Here is a 17,030-nt window from a genome sequence, read left to right on the forward strand (position 1 = left end):
AACTGGCGATAGTCGATGAGGGTGCGCAGCTCCCCATTGGCCTTCGATGTAAAGAACAGAGGGGACGCTGCTGGTGACCGGGAGGGCCTGATAAAGCCGATAGCACTAAAGTGCGCCAGGTATTCTTGTAGATGTTTGGACTCGGGTTCTGACAACGCGTATACCCTACAAGAAGGAATAACAGCACCTTCCACCAGGTCTATACGGCAGTCATACTCCCGATGTGGGGGTAGCACCTCGGCCTGACTCTCACTGAACACCTCACTGTACTCGTGATACTCTTTGGGCAAGACAGTTAACTTTTCCGCCGCGGTAGCGACGTACTTTGTCTGAGTTAATGCTACAGTGTGTGCTGTGGATGTATGTAAACACAAGTCCTGGCACTCAACAGACCGAAAAGCCAACGTTTTCTCTCTCCAGTCAATAGAAGGATTGTGTTTTTCCAACCATGGAATACCCAATATCAGTTCGTACTGCGGAGCTTCGATTATGTTTAACACTATGCTCTCGACATGGGAAAGAGCACTGTTTTCCAGTATCAGTACTAGTTCCTCCGTACGCTCAATGATGGGACCAGATTTGAGGGGGGTGCCATCCACCGCCAACACGGTCTCGGGTTGTCGACGGACACTCTTCCCAACCCTAGACGACGCACCAAACCGTCGTCCACAAAATTCCCTGTTGCCCCCGAATCCACCATGCTCCACACCGCATGTGTCTTTCCCTGAGATAACAGGGAAGTGGGCAAGGCTACGTGAGTGATCGGGGCTTCGTTCTCAACCGAAGCTAACGATGTCAGTCTCCATTCCTTAGTTTCCCGGCCCTTAACTGAAGGAGTGTCTTCAACGTTTCTCTCGGACTCAGCTGTGGTGAGAGCCACTTTCTTACCCGAGAAAAAGGTCTTGGATCTCTTGGGCTTAGAGGGACACTCCTTAACGTAGTGCCCCTTCTTCCCGCAATACATACACAGGCCCTGTGTGCGGCGGGTTTCTCTTTCTGCTCTGGTAAGTGGGGACCTGATGGCGCCAACATCCATTGGCTCAGACGGGCTATCGCTAGGTCGAGGACCGGATGGAGGTCCTTGTCCCATAGAACCTGAAGTGCCATCATGTCTCCTACGGTCACCTCCTCGCTCGCCTAGACGATGATCCAAGCGGAGCGTGAGGTTAATTAAATCGACACAGGTTGCTGGTTGAGGATCGATCTGAGCTATCACATCCTTCAACTCGTCTGACAGGCCTTGGTAGTACAGCGCCATCCTTTTTTCTTCGGGCCATGCTGTTTCGGCCACCAGACGGTTGAAAGTAGTCATGTATGTGACCAGATCTTTCTTCCCCTGTCTAAGACCCAGCAGCTCTCTGTCTGCACTCAGGGTTGTCGCTCTGCGATCAAACACCCGTTCAAACTCACGGCGAAAGGCCGTCCAATCATTCAGGATAGGGTCGTCGTTTCTGACGAAAGGGACCGCCCAGTTCGCCGCATCTCCGGATAAATAAGAGATGGCGAAAGCCACTCGAGACATATTGATAGGGAACGACGCTGGTCGACACGAAAAATGCAAGGTGACTTGTGTCAGGAATGCTTGGATTTTTTGAGGGTCGCCTGAATATCTTTCTGGGCTAGCTAAAGGTATCGGGGGGGGGAACGGTTACTTGGATAGCGCGGCCACTGGTAGCAGCATCGAAAGGATTGGCCTGTTGCCGATCTAGCCTTTCTTTTAAGGCAGTAGTCTCTGCCTTCGATGCCGCTAGTTCCCGTTGGACTAATACCAGGGCCTGGAGCACGTCGTCCATTGTCGCCATGGTTTGAGCAAGTTTCCGACCAGGAGGAGTACTTTCTTGGGCTTGTGATTCTGTCACGGCTGCTATTCCTCAGGATCGGAAAGATGCTCAATAGGGGTCCACCTCCTGACGTCTCCACACTCTGACTGAGTATTTCCAGAGTATAAAAGCAGTCAGGCGAGGGAAAAACAGGGAAGGGGAAGGGAACAGCAGGGATAAGGACCTGTAACGACAAGGAAGGACACGTTAGTTCCTTGTACTCTAACTCCTTAACTATGTCACAAGTGCTGTTATGAATCCTCACCTGATAACTCTCAGGAAAATAGACCCTTCCCTCTGATGGAATCTTCCTCAGACTAAATAAAAGAACAGTTTGTTATAGCCTGTCTATTTCCTGATATAGACACACACATCAACCTCCCACATGTATCACCCTCATTCACTCACCAGTAGCCTGTGGAAATCGTGACTGAACATGGGGTTCTCAAGAGGCGTCTGGATAGATAACAGTCTCTCCCAGCCGCTTCTTGTAAGGTGCACCAGCATCCGCTGATGGCAAAGAACAACAAACTGTAACGAACTAGAAAGCCAGCCGGCTTCTCCTGCTCACAGTTCAAGGATGCAAAACACAACGAAAATAAAGTCCCTGAAACAGGAGGGGGCAATCCTGCGTCTCCCGTTCAGTGTTCTCAGCCGAGAAACACTATTCAAACATAGATAAGCGTGGAGGGTGAAATCCCGCGTCTCCCTCGCCACCTATGTATTACAACACCAGCCGGTGTTTGCCGCACAGATAAATCCGCGTCCCGTGAGTGACAGTGAGGGGGAAATCCAGGCGTCTCCTGCTCACTCACATAAACAAATATAATCAGGATCGCAAGAACGCGGAGGGGGCAATCCTGGCGTCTCACGCGTCTTGCGGTGGTAACCTCTTGACAGTACCAGCCGGTACCTGTCGTCACGTGGATCACTACAGCTTGCTCTGCAGCCACAGAACAAAACGAACCACACCTTCCCTGGAACTCCGCGAGGACAGGGCGTCCGCAACCATCGGCTCAACAAGACAAATCACAAGCACCAGTAGATGGCGTCCAAGAGAATATATGCCTTCTGAGGCCCTCCCCCTTCATGCTAGGCATTCTGGGAGGTGTAGTCCAATTCTAGGTAGGCACGTTAGTCAGACCCTGACAGAATGACACCAGAAAACACTTCTCACTATTAATTTCAATATCTACAGGTGCCTATCTACCAGATGAATCAGAACCCCCTGCCATGCTCTACCCACAAACTTCCTACTGATGAGAACTGCAATCCCTCTAAGAGATGCTGATGCGGAGGAGTGAGCCAGAAGTTGGAAAGGGCTCAATCTCCTGACAATATTTTAGATTTTTTGATGTTAGTCTTATGTAACAAAACAAGAGTTGCTTTCTGCTCAACGAGCCACTGGATACCTGTCCTGTACTTCTGTGGGTTATTCAGCTCATTAACATTTACTGAAATAATCCTGCAACTCAAACCAGATGTCAATCTAATCATGATCCCAAATTGCACCTAAAACACGTCACTACTTCCATGCCATTTACAATGTATACTTGAATAGATTGCTTTGACCAGCTGCTGCAAGAAACTCTTTTTTCCTTCTACATATTTGCCACAGCCACACTTGGGAGCTGTCAGGCACACTCTCAACCCCAGCTCCAGCCCCACCCCAACCACAACCCAAAAAACCCCAGCCCCATCCCTACTCTGCACTTTCCAGTGCCGTGCGTGCACCTTCCTAAGGCCCCAATTAGCCAGGGCATCTCCCCCTCTCCCCATGCAACTAAGAAAGAAACTAAAATAGAGGCTACTAAATGGCAAAGTATATACTATTCACTTGATTCATTCTCATAAAATATATTTTAAACGTTTGAAGTCACAGCACAATTACAGCCTTTTTGAAATGTAAAAACAATCCCACTGAACTCCTCCCCCAGATCTGATCCACCTACTGCCTCAATTAAATTCATCAGCATCAATTAAATTCATAAAACCAATCTTCAGATCAACCTTAGGAATCTCTAAGGCTGAATGTCAGACAAATTCTTTGTGCCGTCTCAATGTGGTCGAAAACCATAAATGTTCCCTTATACAGAGCTTTCAATCTAGCGGGCTACAGAAGCCTCACTTGACCCCCCTGAAGCTTGAAAATCAGAGATCATCTGCCTGAACTCCTTATGTCTTTTAGAAGTCACAAACAACATATCTGGAAACGACCTGCATATTATACCATATCTGTTTTTAACCCCTCTTTACTTGATCCTGCTATTAAGCACCCTCTCCCAGAATCTATAAACCCCCAAATTCTCCAGCATTGTACGGGGATGTGTGTTGTCCACATATTATAAAAAGGGAATCCGATGGGCACGAGTTATTGTAAATAATCCATAAATTGAATAGCAGTAGCAGCCTTTCCTTCCTTCCACTCTGGTATCCCCATAAATCTGAGATTAGTCCTATTTGTATGTTTTTCTGCTTCTGCAGCTGTTGCTTCACAGAGCAAAGTTCTGAATGCAGAAGGTTTTCAGCAATTCAGTTTGGGTGTCTTTTTAAGATCCAAAATCCTTTTTTTAAAATGCCCTCCATTTGTCCTGCAAATGTCTGAAAGCCTTCTCCATTTCTGCCATTCTAGTAACTAATGCATGAGCGAAATGAATTTTGGGATGCCTTGACAGCCTGAATTTGAGAAAGGATTTTTAATGTATCAGCTCCTTACTTCTCATAATCCACACTGTGCAACTCCCCAAGATTAGAGGCCTCTTCTGGACTGCCTTGAGGGAGGCTTGGCTGCACCACTGAGCCTCAATTGTCTATCTCTCTGCCTTGTTACAGTATGTAGCTGACATTACATTTGTGGGCACTCGATTTACCATATTAGACATTGGAAACTGTTTCTATGCCGTATTGAATTTGCCTGACTGGAGGTCAAGGTTGGGACACTTAGAGGAGGAGGCACTGTAACAACAATCCCATTTGATGAAGTAATCGAAGTAATAGATGTGTTGATTTAGTGGCCTTGGTTATGGAACTGTGGTCTTTGAAACTTGTTGACGTTTCTCTGATAGTCAGTAGTCTCAGTATCAAGGCCTTGGACTTCAGACACCATTTTGGGTGTGTCAAGTAAGCGGACTCTAAAAAAGGACTTTAAATCTTGGATACATTTGAATACCATTTAAAATCTAAACTCTAACTATGCCCTCATAAAATTAACCTCTTAGGTGTGAACTACTATCAGAGTAAACTTTAGTCAAGGTCTTCTTATTGAATTATTGTTTTCTAAATGCAATTGAGACCACAGAATCAGCATTAAGAGCAGTTCTTCCTTTTTAACCTGCAACTTCTGCAGGAGTCCGCAGACGATTGGTTAAGCTAAAGAGCAGTCTAAGCTTTTCATTGACTGAAAGCCGGGCCAGCTTTAGGGTCATATAACCAGTGCAGCTGTGCCTGCCGCTGAGCTTGGGCTGCTGTGTTTAGAAATAACTTATGGGTTAAAAAGCACTTGCTGCAGAGTTCCTTGTGTATCAAGTAATTTTCAGGCAACAAGACAAATGTCATGATAACTCTGGTGATTAATGTTCCTGTTACAGAGAGATTAAAGTTTTGTCTAGTGGCAGTTTTAACTCATCATGAAGTAGTGCAGAGGGTTATACACCTGCTGCAACGAATGTGTACCATGCAGATCGCAGAACTGTATTTTTTGTGGATGGCTCAGTGCGTTACTGCTTTTTTGTCAAAGAGATCCTTTTGTTACTTGTAGTTCAATAGTTACAAGCCTAATATAGCACAGTGACCTATGAACTGTCTTCAAAAAGCTGCGTGTGTATAGGTTAGAATGCTATGTGTTTTCCCCAGTCTTTCATTATCCTAATGTTGCTAAAAAGGGTTTTGTTTGGGTAGAAATACATGCTTATTAGTAAAGCCAACTATGTTTTAAATCCCGAGTTTGTGCTTCTCCAGACCAAACACTCTTAAAATATATTGCCTACTAGTATGGATGACTCATGATATGTGGGGGGGGTATGGAGAGACAAGGGCCACTGTTTGAGGGTGGTATTGAGGGAATCTGCAGAGAAGGAGATAACTGGTGGGGGCAAAAAAAGACTGTTGCATTGGGCGTCACTAGCGCTGAGGCCGGCCCTCACTGAAAGATCAGGTAACTTTCCACCACATGAAAATGTGCCTTTTCTGGCAACAGGAGGCAGATCCATCATTTTGTGATGAGCAGAAGACCTGAGCAGGTGATACTGTTGCAGAGCTGCGTTGTGAAAAACTATGTCTCAGAGTGGTGAAGAAGAGATTTCTCTGGATCATCTTCTTGTTCCAGAGGAGTAAGAAGACAGAATATGAACTGGGGATAGTGAAGAGGTAGAAAAACACACCAAAGCCTCAGACATGTGTGAATGCTTTACACATCCATGATAGTAGACGCTCAACATAAGGTGTGTTGCCCGCAAGATATATACCAATAACTTAGCATGGAACATAGAGGATTCAATGCCTTCAGAATATCAACCACACATCAACACCCCAAAATGGAGCATGTGAAGTAGCATGGAAGGTTCCTGCTGGTACAGAAGAAAAAAGAAACAAAAGTATGCCTGGCATCAGACAATACCACAGGATATTACTGGACCAGGTACTGCAGGACGCAGAAAAAAATATTCAACACTTCAGCATCTTTGCACTCTACGGCATAAAGTGCAAGACTGTTGTGAAAAGAACCCCAGTACTGGGTATCAAATGATGGAAGATCGTTACACTAAATTCCATTGATAAGAAAAAGTAAGAAGGTTATTTGCGGCCATTTATCGCTAACATTGCAAGAACAAACAACAGAAACACAAAAATACAACAAAACACAAAATAAAGTCAATTGAGGAGTGAGTCCCAACTTTTAGAAAGGAAGCACCTTCATTCTTATATTTCAAAATGTATCTAATAATGACTTTAAGAATAATAGACTGAATGCCCTGCTTGACTGGAAAGGCAAATAGTCAACAAAACTGCTTTTTGGAAGTGTGGGTAGTGGAGAATGGCATACTTGCATTTCAACCGACTGGTTTTAGAATGAGATCAATTGCAATGGATAATGCCATGCCAGTAAGTGTGATTGCTGGCAGATTTCTAGCGAAAATGGCAAGTGAACTATATTGTTCCTTTACTGATTGAACTGCAGCTTTTTTTGGAACAGTTGGACCAGACGTTAACATGGAAGAAATTATCACATTTGGGGATCAGTCCACCATTGCTGTCTTTGATTAAATTATTACATATTGACACTTGGTTATGACATTTGATTACAGTTTGTATGCCGATAGCATCATCATACAAACCTAAAAGATCAAAACTGAGAATAGTATCAAAAAATGCTAGGTTCTCCTATAAATACTGCACAGTAAAAAATCCTTTTTCTTTACGTACAGAGATTATCTGGTCAAAATGTATAAAACTATGAGTAATTTTTTCCTCACTTTAAAGCACATAACATTAATAATCAGATGCCTCTAAGTGATTCAAAATCCAAGATTATGGCTTTTTTTCATTGGAGGTATGCTTTAAATAGAGTTAAAACTTCAATTAATAACATTTAGGGTCCGATTATGATTCAGCCTTAAAGGCTCCGACCTTCGGATGGAGTCTTTAGAGCAGCATCGTAATGGGTCTGTTAGTTTACTTTCAGACTGCCTAATTATGTTAGAGGCATTGGAAAGGAAACTGGCCAGTTATTCCGGCTGGTTTCAGACGGGCTTGAAGAGCCTGTCCGCCAGTCGCAATCCAGCCTGTATTCTGAAAGATGGGCCTTTCCGCCCTTGGGATTACGATGCACGGTTTCCAACATGGTTTCCATGCCGGCTTATCTGACATGGAAACCATGTTGGAAAGCATGTTTGGGGGCCCACAGCAGGGGCCCCTTTGGTGGACGGTCATAGGTTGGAGGCCGAGAGGGCACTTATGGTGCCACCTATTGATACCTGCACTTTATGGCAGGCACCTTGAGGTGCCTTCCACAGGGTGTAGGGATGAACTGCACCTCCTTTCCTCAACGGGAGCTTGTGTTACAGCCTGCTTACGGGCATAACATGAGCTCCCATTGAGGAAAGGGACCAGGCGACCACGGTGTTCGTCGCATTGCAATGAGTCCTCGAGACCTCCGACAGGGTGTCGGTTGGTCCCATGACCTAGTCGGTTTAAGGCGGAAGTGATTCTGCCCAACATCGTAATAAGCCCCTAATTGTTATTTGAACTTCTGGGTAATACATCGTTTAAGATAGAAATCCAATTTGAAGATTACTGTGGGTAAAATGCAGACTCTGAATATTAGACCAAAGCTATTTAATAAGTAATTTGTATGGCACTCTTAATGCCATTGTTGCATGATTTGGATGGAAAAAGTTGCCAATTTTTTTATACTATGACAGGCCGACAAGAACATTGATGGAATTGACTGCAATGATATCTGAGAAATTTGCCCAACAAGCTATTGCCTTTTGAAGTCAGCAAAACTTTTATTATAGTCTTGCTGCTCAAGCAAATCTGCATCATGTTTTGAAAATTATTGCACAAAAAAATGACTAAAAAAACACGATAGCAGATGACTTGAAAATAGAATGAAATGGCGCTAATCTTTAATATATTGTAAGAACTACAGAGTATAATGTAGTCCATCAGTTATGACTGTTTAAAAATCCTGGGGCTTATTTACAAGGGCTTTATCTCTGCTTTTTTGGCTAAAAAACACAAAAAAGCAGAGATAAAACTATCACCCTATTTACAAGAGGGTGCTAACATGCATAATCGCATGTTAGCACCCTTTTTCCCAACGCCTCCCTTTGCATCTCTAATGAGATGCAAAGTGGGCGTCAGGGGGCGTACCCCGGATGGACAACCGTGCAAATATCGTTGATGTTCACATCGCGATATTTACAAGGTTGCCCCAGCATTTTAGCACACGTTAGTTTTTGGAGAAAACTGCTGTTTTCTCCAAAAACGAATGTCTGCTAAAATGCAGATTTACCAATCCCTAACATTGGGGTGGATTATGCGGATACAACCCTGTGGCTCGTATCAGCAAGGTTATCGCCGTTTTCCATGGGACATCGCTGGAAAACCAGCGTTGTTCCATGGAAAACATCGCTATCACAGGAATATTTATCGCCATTGTGCTATGCGTTGGTAATACGGCGCTGGCATGGCAATAATTATCTGCGATAGCCGGTGATAAAATTCCCCACGCTAAGGGCGCCCAGCGATAAATATCGCTGCCGCTTGTTTATATGCCCCTCTGTTAGTTAAATGCATGGCGAGAATAGGTAAGGAAATAATTTAGCTTTAAAACCAACTGATGAAGAGAATTTGCATAATGTATGGAATTTGTTACCAGTTATACCCTAACATATCCAAAGAGCTAACCGTTTGCCCCACTTAAATCGCAAGTGTGCTATTCATTTTTAAAATTCTGATTCTTCCATCAATAAGTATCTGACCTGGAACCTCTCGGTTGGACTTCCTGTCTCCCGTAGAGAGCCTTCTGTGAAGCAGCGCAGCGTTTGTGGATGTCCCGGGAGACTGGCGGGGAATTCTGTTGCACCTGGTTGTAGTCTAGTCTACTCTGCACTGTGTTTCCAGAGGACAAGGCTTCAAGTTTCGTTTTAGCCCACACTTGCGCTACCGAGAGAGGCTGCCTGCCTCTAGCTGACTAATTATGCACAGCTGACTTCCCGCACCAGAGCTGGAGTCCTCTTCCCAGCGCGAGGACGCGCTAATGCTGGAGAAAGGCCTGACTTGCTACAATGCATCTCTTCTTCGGCTTGAAGGTCAGCCCTCTGTTGGTTTTTTTTTTGGTTTACAGTGTATGCACACGCTGAACTCTGTGGCTGCATGCCACTCTTTATTTACGTAGCGTTTTTAGCCTGGGATATTCTGCCCTTTTTTTATTTGACTCATAAGAACTCGTTGAGAGCTGAGGCTGCAAATCTTTGTTTGTAGAAATACTTATAAACAACAAGAGAGATAGGGAGAGTCATGGACACTCTTAGTCCCCAAACTATATTAGACATCAACAACAAAAGAGTGTTCCTGTTCTGTTTGAGGTGGAAAAAAGCACAGAGCACAAGGAACCAACAAAGCCCATTTAGTTTGTTAGGAAAGCCCTCACTCACCGACCTGGTCGGTGACTTGCTTCATCATCGGGCCCCACCGGGTGTGACCGAATGTCACCCCGGTGTGCTGCGACGCCAGAATTACTGCGGAGCTGGTCTTGTGAGGGTGGGAGGGCTATGTGAAAAATTACGTGAATAGTGTGAAGTGGTGACTTAAAATTGCCTTGTATGTATCAAAAAATTAATTTAATCAAAGATCATCAAGGACAAAGTTAAAAAATGTGATGGTGAGTAGGGCCAACTAATTGAATGGTCTACTCCCACTAACATTAAGTGACAACGTGAATGGTCAACATGAACATGTTTCAGCCGGTGTGGTATAATTAACCTGGCATTCGTCAGGACCTAGAGTGTAAACCTCGGCGGTATGGGCACTCTAAGGCCCACCCAACCAGAGGACTTGAAAGTTAAAAAGTCTGTGAAGTGCAAAAAACAAGGGGGGCGGGCTTCACCACCCGAAGGTAGGACGCACACACCTCCTGTCTCTAAAGTTTAGAGACAAAAAATAAAAAGCACCTGCGGGAATTAAAAACAGACAAACAAAACAAGACAAACAAACAATTAGAATATTTTGTCGATAGATTTAGCCGATTCAAGCTAATTACTTGTGCTCAAGGTGCCAGGGTGCACAACTCATACATAATAGCAGAGGTGCGTGGCTCTGCCTGTGGCTGAGAATAAACGGTAGGTAGTATAGTTTATACAGTGACACTCTCATGGTAGATTGCCAAGTTGCAGAATCTAGCGGTGTGAGTGCGCAGGGGGGGTAAGATAGGTGAAAAAGGAGGCGAATGGCAGTGAGAACATTCAAGCAACACTAAATCACTCTGCGATCAATGGGCCAAATGGCCAGTGACCAATCAAAAAAAGCAGCAAAAGAGGTGAGAAAAGGTAGGTTCTCACTTCACCAGGGATGAAAATCCACCCCATAGACCGCGGGAGGGAGGGGACGGCGCATTTGGCACATCCTAAAAGGGAAGCATAAAATGGAGAGGAAAGAGGGACAAAACCCAGTCAGCAAGCAGTAACAGTACTTAGCTTAAATGGTCCTTTGCACCCAGAGTAGTACTCACGCCCACGACGCCCGTCTCCTGCAGGTACACCTATTCAGCCCTCGGGACCGGGTCTCGTCGATCCGGATTTGGAGAGTGTGAGCGGTTTTATGAGCCTCCGGTAAGGAAACCCGCGTTCGCGCTTCCGGGAAGGGAAGCGTGCGTACTGCGCATGCGTGAAAAAAGTGGCAGAGGACTAGACCGGGAACCTCTTCCGGTAGAGGATACTCACTTCCGGAACGGAGGCGCTGTTTGACGCGCATGCATGCGTGCCTGCTCGGCTCTCCTGGCCGAAGCAATTGAACTCAGTTAGTGGTGATTTTTGTGCGCATGCGCCGGAGTTGTGGGCCAATGCGGGGAGAAGTAAACAAAGTGGAGTTTGTTGTGGTGCGCATAGGGAGTACCCATAGATTCGGAATAAGGCAGAAATGGCCCATGGGTTAGAAATGCAGTAACGAAGGGGATTACAAGATAGCCCATATGAAATGAGTTGGATATTAATCTTATAGGTCTGACTTATATTAGTTGGATAATTGTAAGACACAATCACCACAGACAGAGGGAGTTATTCGGAACAGATACGAGTCTAGGGTTTTTTTTGGCATTATTTGAGGACAGAGGCCCAAGGTATATCGTCATTGAGGCCATTGATATGAGTGCCCAGGCGGTATACCCAACGTTGTTCCTTTTCAAACAATCTCTCAGAGGTGTTGGTGCCCCCAAGGATTTGTTCAATCACAGTCCATTTTAGATCGTTGGTGGTGTGATTGGTTTGGAGAAAGTGATCACTCATTCTTGTCGTCGCTTTTTTGCACCTAATGTTGCTTCTATGCTCACATATTCGTTGTTTAATTTTTCTGGTTGTCATGCCCACATACCGAAGTGAGCATGGACATGTGACAAGGTACACAACATTTATGGAATTGCAGTTAGTATGTGCTTTTTGCCACCATATTTTCCCGGGTTCAAGAGTCAAAGATTTTGTAGGGGCTGTCAGGTGACAGACAGAACAGTTTGAGCAGGGGAAGTGGCCTGTCACTTTGGGTAGGTTCCATGCATCAGTGACACTCCTCATAGGGGTTGCGTGTAGTTCTTTGGGTCTGGTGTGGACCAAGGCATCTCTGAGGCTGTGCCCTTTCTTAAAAGAAAACAGTGGTTTCTGCCAATCCTTCTTGCTGCTTGTGATAATTTTCCAATTCTTGTTTATTGATTTCTTCATTTGATTGGATAATGCACTGTAAGTGGTTACACAAGTTAAGGGGACTTCCGTTGTTGTTTTTATGATGGGTTCTAAGAGGGCTTCCCGTGGTTGGTTCCGTGCCCGTTTGAAACCTTTGTTGAGCAGGTGACTTGGGTAACCTCTTTGTGCCAGCTTGGTCGTTAGATCAGTTGATTGACGTTTAAAATCAACTATATTGCTGCAGTTCCTGCGGATACGTAAATATTGTCCGTACGGGAGATTCTCCCTTAACGGGCGAGGGTGAAAGCTAGAGAACTGTAACAAGTTATTTTTGGCTGTGGCCTTATAGTGGGTCTTGGTAGTCAGAGTTGTTCCACTGTTTGTGATTACCACATCAAGAAACACCACCTCCGTGGTGCTCACTGTATGGGTAAATTTCAAGTACCTGTTGAGGGTGTTAATCCAGCAGAAGAATTCCATTAGTCGTTCCATGCTGCCCTTCCAAATGAGCAGCACGTCATCAATGTACCGTTTCCAGTACGAAATGTTTCTGCCAAACGGGTTGTTGATAGACTGTATGTTTTTAGCCTCGAAGTCTGCAACATACAACCCCGCTATGCTGGGAGCAAATGTACTGCCCATCGAGGTACCAGAGCATTGCAGGAAAAGCCGTCCTTGGTAAGCGAAGAAATTTTCTTTGAGTGCGATTGTAGCGCATTCTGTTATAAATTCTCTAGGGGTATTGTATTCCCAAGTGGTAGAGTTCAGAGCAGCTTTTAATACCATGATTGTCTCATCTTGCGGGATACTGGTATACAGGCTCTCAATGTCTAAAGTGGCCAAGATGATAGTATCTGGCTCAAAAGTGATGGTCTGCAGTTGATGTAACAGGCTTTTTGTGTCCTTGAGGTATGTCGGTGTGTTTTGAACAATTGGTTTCAAGAACTGGTCACAGAAGGTGGACAAGGGTTCTAGTATAGACCCAATTCCTGACACAATCGGGCGTCCAGGGGGCGGTGATTTGTTTTTATGAGTCTTCGGGAGTGTATAAAAGTAAGGAATAATTTTCTTACTTATAGAGAGGAAGTCTGCTTCATTTTTAGATATATGTTCCCTCGATTCGGCTTCCTTAACCAAATCGGTAATGCGGTTCTGGAGTTCAGGAGAAGGATCCTCGGTAAGTGGAAGGTAATTGTTGGTGTCATTTAGTAATTCCTCACAGACTCGCTCATAGTCCGTCGTATTTTGAATTACGATGCCGCCGCCTTTATCGGCAGGTTTTATGGTAATTGCGTTATTGTTTTTGAGTTTTTCCAGTGCCCGATACTCCTCGGCACTGAAATTACCGTAGTTCTGTGGTTCAGGGCTTGTTTCTAAATCCAGAAACACTGCTTGTTCGAAAGCTGTGATGGCAGCTGGTACAGTGTGAGGTGGGGGTACAAATGTTGATTTTGGTCTTAGGCCAGTGTCTCCTTTCCACGTTTCTGCGTTAGGATCCTCTTTCCCTTCAAAAAAGGCTTTCAGTTTTAATTTGCGGAAAAAGTCAGTGAGTTCGCAATGTAGCTTAAATTTATCGGGGCGGGCTGTCGGTACAAAGCCCAGCCCTTTCTCTAATACTCGCTGTTCCACAGGTGTTAGTTGGGTATCCGACAAGTTGGTAATTAGACTTGTTGGTTGCTTGTCCCTGGTTGCGGTGTCTGGCTCCTGGTGCGGTTCCCGACAGCGTCGTCTGTTTGCCAAGAGACTTGGTTGGGGGTTCTCTTGTTCTTCCCTCTGCCTCTGCGGCCCCGTTCTAAAAAAGGCTGTTGGTATTGATTTTGGGGAGGTGGGTGATGCCACCCTGGGTTCCAACCCATCATTGGAAATTGTGGGTGTGGAAAGGGGAATGGTGGTGGTCCATATCCAGCATGTGGTGCCATTGCCCAACTTGGTGCTTGGTTATGATTCTGGTATCTCTGATTGCCTCTATGGCCCCTGTTTCCTCGTCTCCCTCCTCGTTTGAATGAGCCTGGACTGGATCCACTACTATTCGAGGAACTGTCATCTGTTAAATCTGATTCACTCAAGCCCTTTGCTGTTGCTGTGTACTCAGGGTCAGCGTAGGGGTAAATTTTGTTGAATTCAAATTTTTTGAGGTCTTTCTGGAATTTGGTTATTTTCGACTGTAATAGGTTTTCTTTATATTCATTCATTTCACGATTAATCTCATCCAGTTTCTTTTTGTAACCGGTCACAGTTGTTTTAAATTGTGATTCCGTTTCCTGTATTTCTATCAGTAGGATATCTGATAGACGCAGGGCAGTCTTAATGATTAGGACGAGCCAATCACGCGTGCAGTGCCACGCGATCATGGCCCAATCTTTCCGAAATTGCGCATCATCTAGAAAGATGCGAGGGGCATTGGTCACCAAAAGGCCTTTTGGTGCTGAGTTTGAAGAGAGGTATTGCTTCATAATCGTCCCATGTAAGATGGTGCGTATACGATCACGTTTTTGTTCCGTTAGTTTCTCCCAGTCTGAGGTGTGTGCTATGGCTTGTGAAATTGCCGGGTCTGCAAAGAGATTGGGATCGGCCATAATCGCATCTATTTCTGCTTCGGAGTAGGTAAGTCCCAAATTCGCCATTATGCCAACAAGAAAGAAAGTAAATAGTGAGTGGCACTATTTAGGGGGGTAAGGGTAAGCCGGGAGAACGTCTCCTGGCTTAGGAAAGGGGAGAGAAAGAAGAACTCTCACAGCTGTGCGCTGCTTAATACTCATAAACAACAAGAGAGATAGGGAGAGTCATGGACACTCTTAGTCCCCAAACTATATTAGACATCAACAACAAAAGAGTGTTCCTGTTCTGTTTGAGGTGGAAAAAAGCACAGAGCACAAGGAACCAACAAAGCCCATTTAGTTTGTTAGGAAAGCCCTCACTCACCGACCTGGTCGGTGACTTGCTTCATCATCGGGCCCCACCGGGTGTGACCGAATGTCACCCCGGTGTGCTGCGACGCCAGAATTACTGCGGAGCTGGTCTTGTGAGGGTGGGAGGGCTATGTGAAAAATTACGTGAATAGTGTGAAGTGGTGACTTAAAATTGCCTTGTATGTATCAAAAAATTAATTTAATCAAAGATCATCAAGGACAAAGTTAAAAAATGTGATGGTGAGTAGGGCCAACTAATTGAATGGTCTACTCCCACTAACATTAAGTGACAACGTGAATGGTCAACATGAACATGTTTCAGCCGGTGTGGTATAATTAACCTGGCATTCGTCAGGACTTAGAGTGTAAACCTCGGCGGTATGGGCACTCTAAGGCCCACCCAACCAGAGGACTTGAAAGTTAAAAAGTCTGTGAAGTGCAAAAAACAAAGGGGGCGGGCTTCACCACCCGAAGGTAGGACGCACACACCTCCTGTCTCTAAAGTTTAGAGACAAAAAATAAAAAGCACCTGCGGGAATTAAAAACAGACAAACAAAACAAGACAAACAAACAATTAGAATATTTTGTCGATAGATTTAGCCGATTCAAGCTAATTACTTGTGCTCAAGGTGCCAGGGTGCACAACTCATACATAATAGCAGAGGTGCGTGGCTCTGCCTGTGGCTGAGATTAAACGGTAGGTAGTATAGTTTATACAGTGACACTCTCATGGTAGATTGCTAAGTTGCAGAATCTAGCGGTGTGAGTGCGCAGGGGGGGTAAGATAGGTGAAAAAGGAGGCGAATGGCAGTGAGAACATTCAAGCAACACTAAATCACTCTGCGATCAATGGGCCAAATGGCCAGTGACCAATCAAAAAAAGCAGCAAAAGAGGTGAGAAAAGGTAGGTTCTCACTTCACCAGGGATGAAAATCCACCCCATAGACCGCGGGAGGGAGGGGACGGCGCATTTGGCACATCCTAAAAGGGAAGCATAAAATGGAGAGGAAAGAGGGACAAAACCCAGTCAGCAAGCAGTAACAGTACTTCGCTTAAATGGTCCTTTGCACCCAGAGTAGTACTCACGCCCACGACGCCCGTCTCCTGCAGGTACACCTATTCAGCCCTCGGGACCGGGTCTCGTTGATCCGGATTTGGAGAGTGTGAGCGGTTTTATGAGCCTCCGGTAAGGAAACCCGCGTTCGCGCTTCCGGGAAGGGAAGCGTGCGTACTGCGCATGCGTGAAAAAAGTGGCAGAGGACTAGACCGGGAACCTCTTCCGGTAGAGGATACTCACTTCCGGAACGGAGGCGCTGTTTGACGCGCATGCATGCGTGCCTGCTCGGCTCTCCTGGCCGAAGCAATTGAACTCAGTTAGTGGTGATTTTTGTGCGCATGCGCCGGAGTTGTGGGCCAATGCGGGGAGAAGTAAACAAAGTGGAGTTTGTTGTGGTGCGCATAGGGAGTACCCATAGATTCGGAATAAGGCAGAAATGGCCCATGGGTTAGAAATGCAGTAACGAAGGGGATTACAAGATAGCCCATATGAAATGAGTTGGATATTAATCTTATAGGTCTGACTTATATTAGTTGGATAATTGTAAGACACAATCACCACAGACAGAGGGAGTTATTCGGAACAGATACGAGTCTAGGGTTTTTTTTGGCATTATTTGAGGACAGAGGCCCAAGGTATATCGTCATTGAGGCCATTGATATGAGTGCCCAGGCGGTATACCCAACGTTGTTCCTTTTCAAACAATCTCTCAGAGGTGTTGGTGCCCCCAAGGATTTGTTCAATCACAGTCCATTTTAGATCGTTGGTGGTGTGATTGGTTTGGAGAAAGTGATCACTCATTCTTGTCGTCGCTTTTTTGCACCTAATGTTGCTTCTATGCTCACATATTCGT

The sequence above is a fragment of the Lissotriton helveticus genome, chromosome 3_1 (assembly GCF_964261635.1).
Source record: "Lissotriton helveticus chromosome 3_1, aLisHel1.1, whole genome shotgun sequence".
Classification (NCBI taxonomy): Eukaryota; Metazoa; Chordata; class Amphibia; order Caudata; family Salamandridae; genus Lissotriton; species Lissotriton helveticus.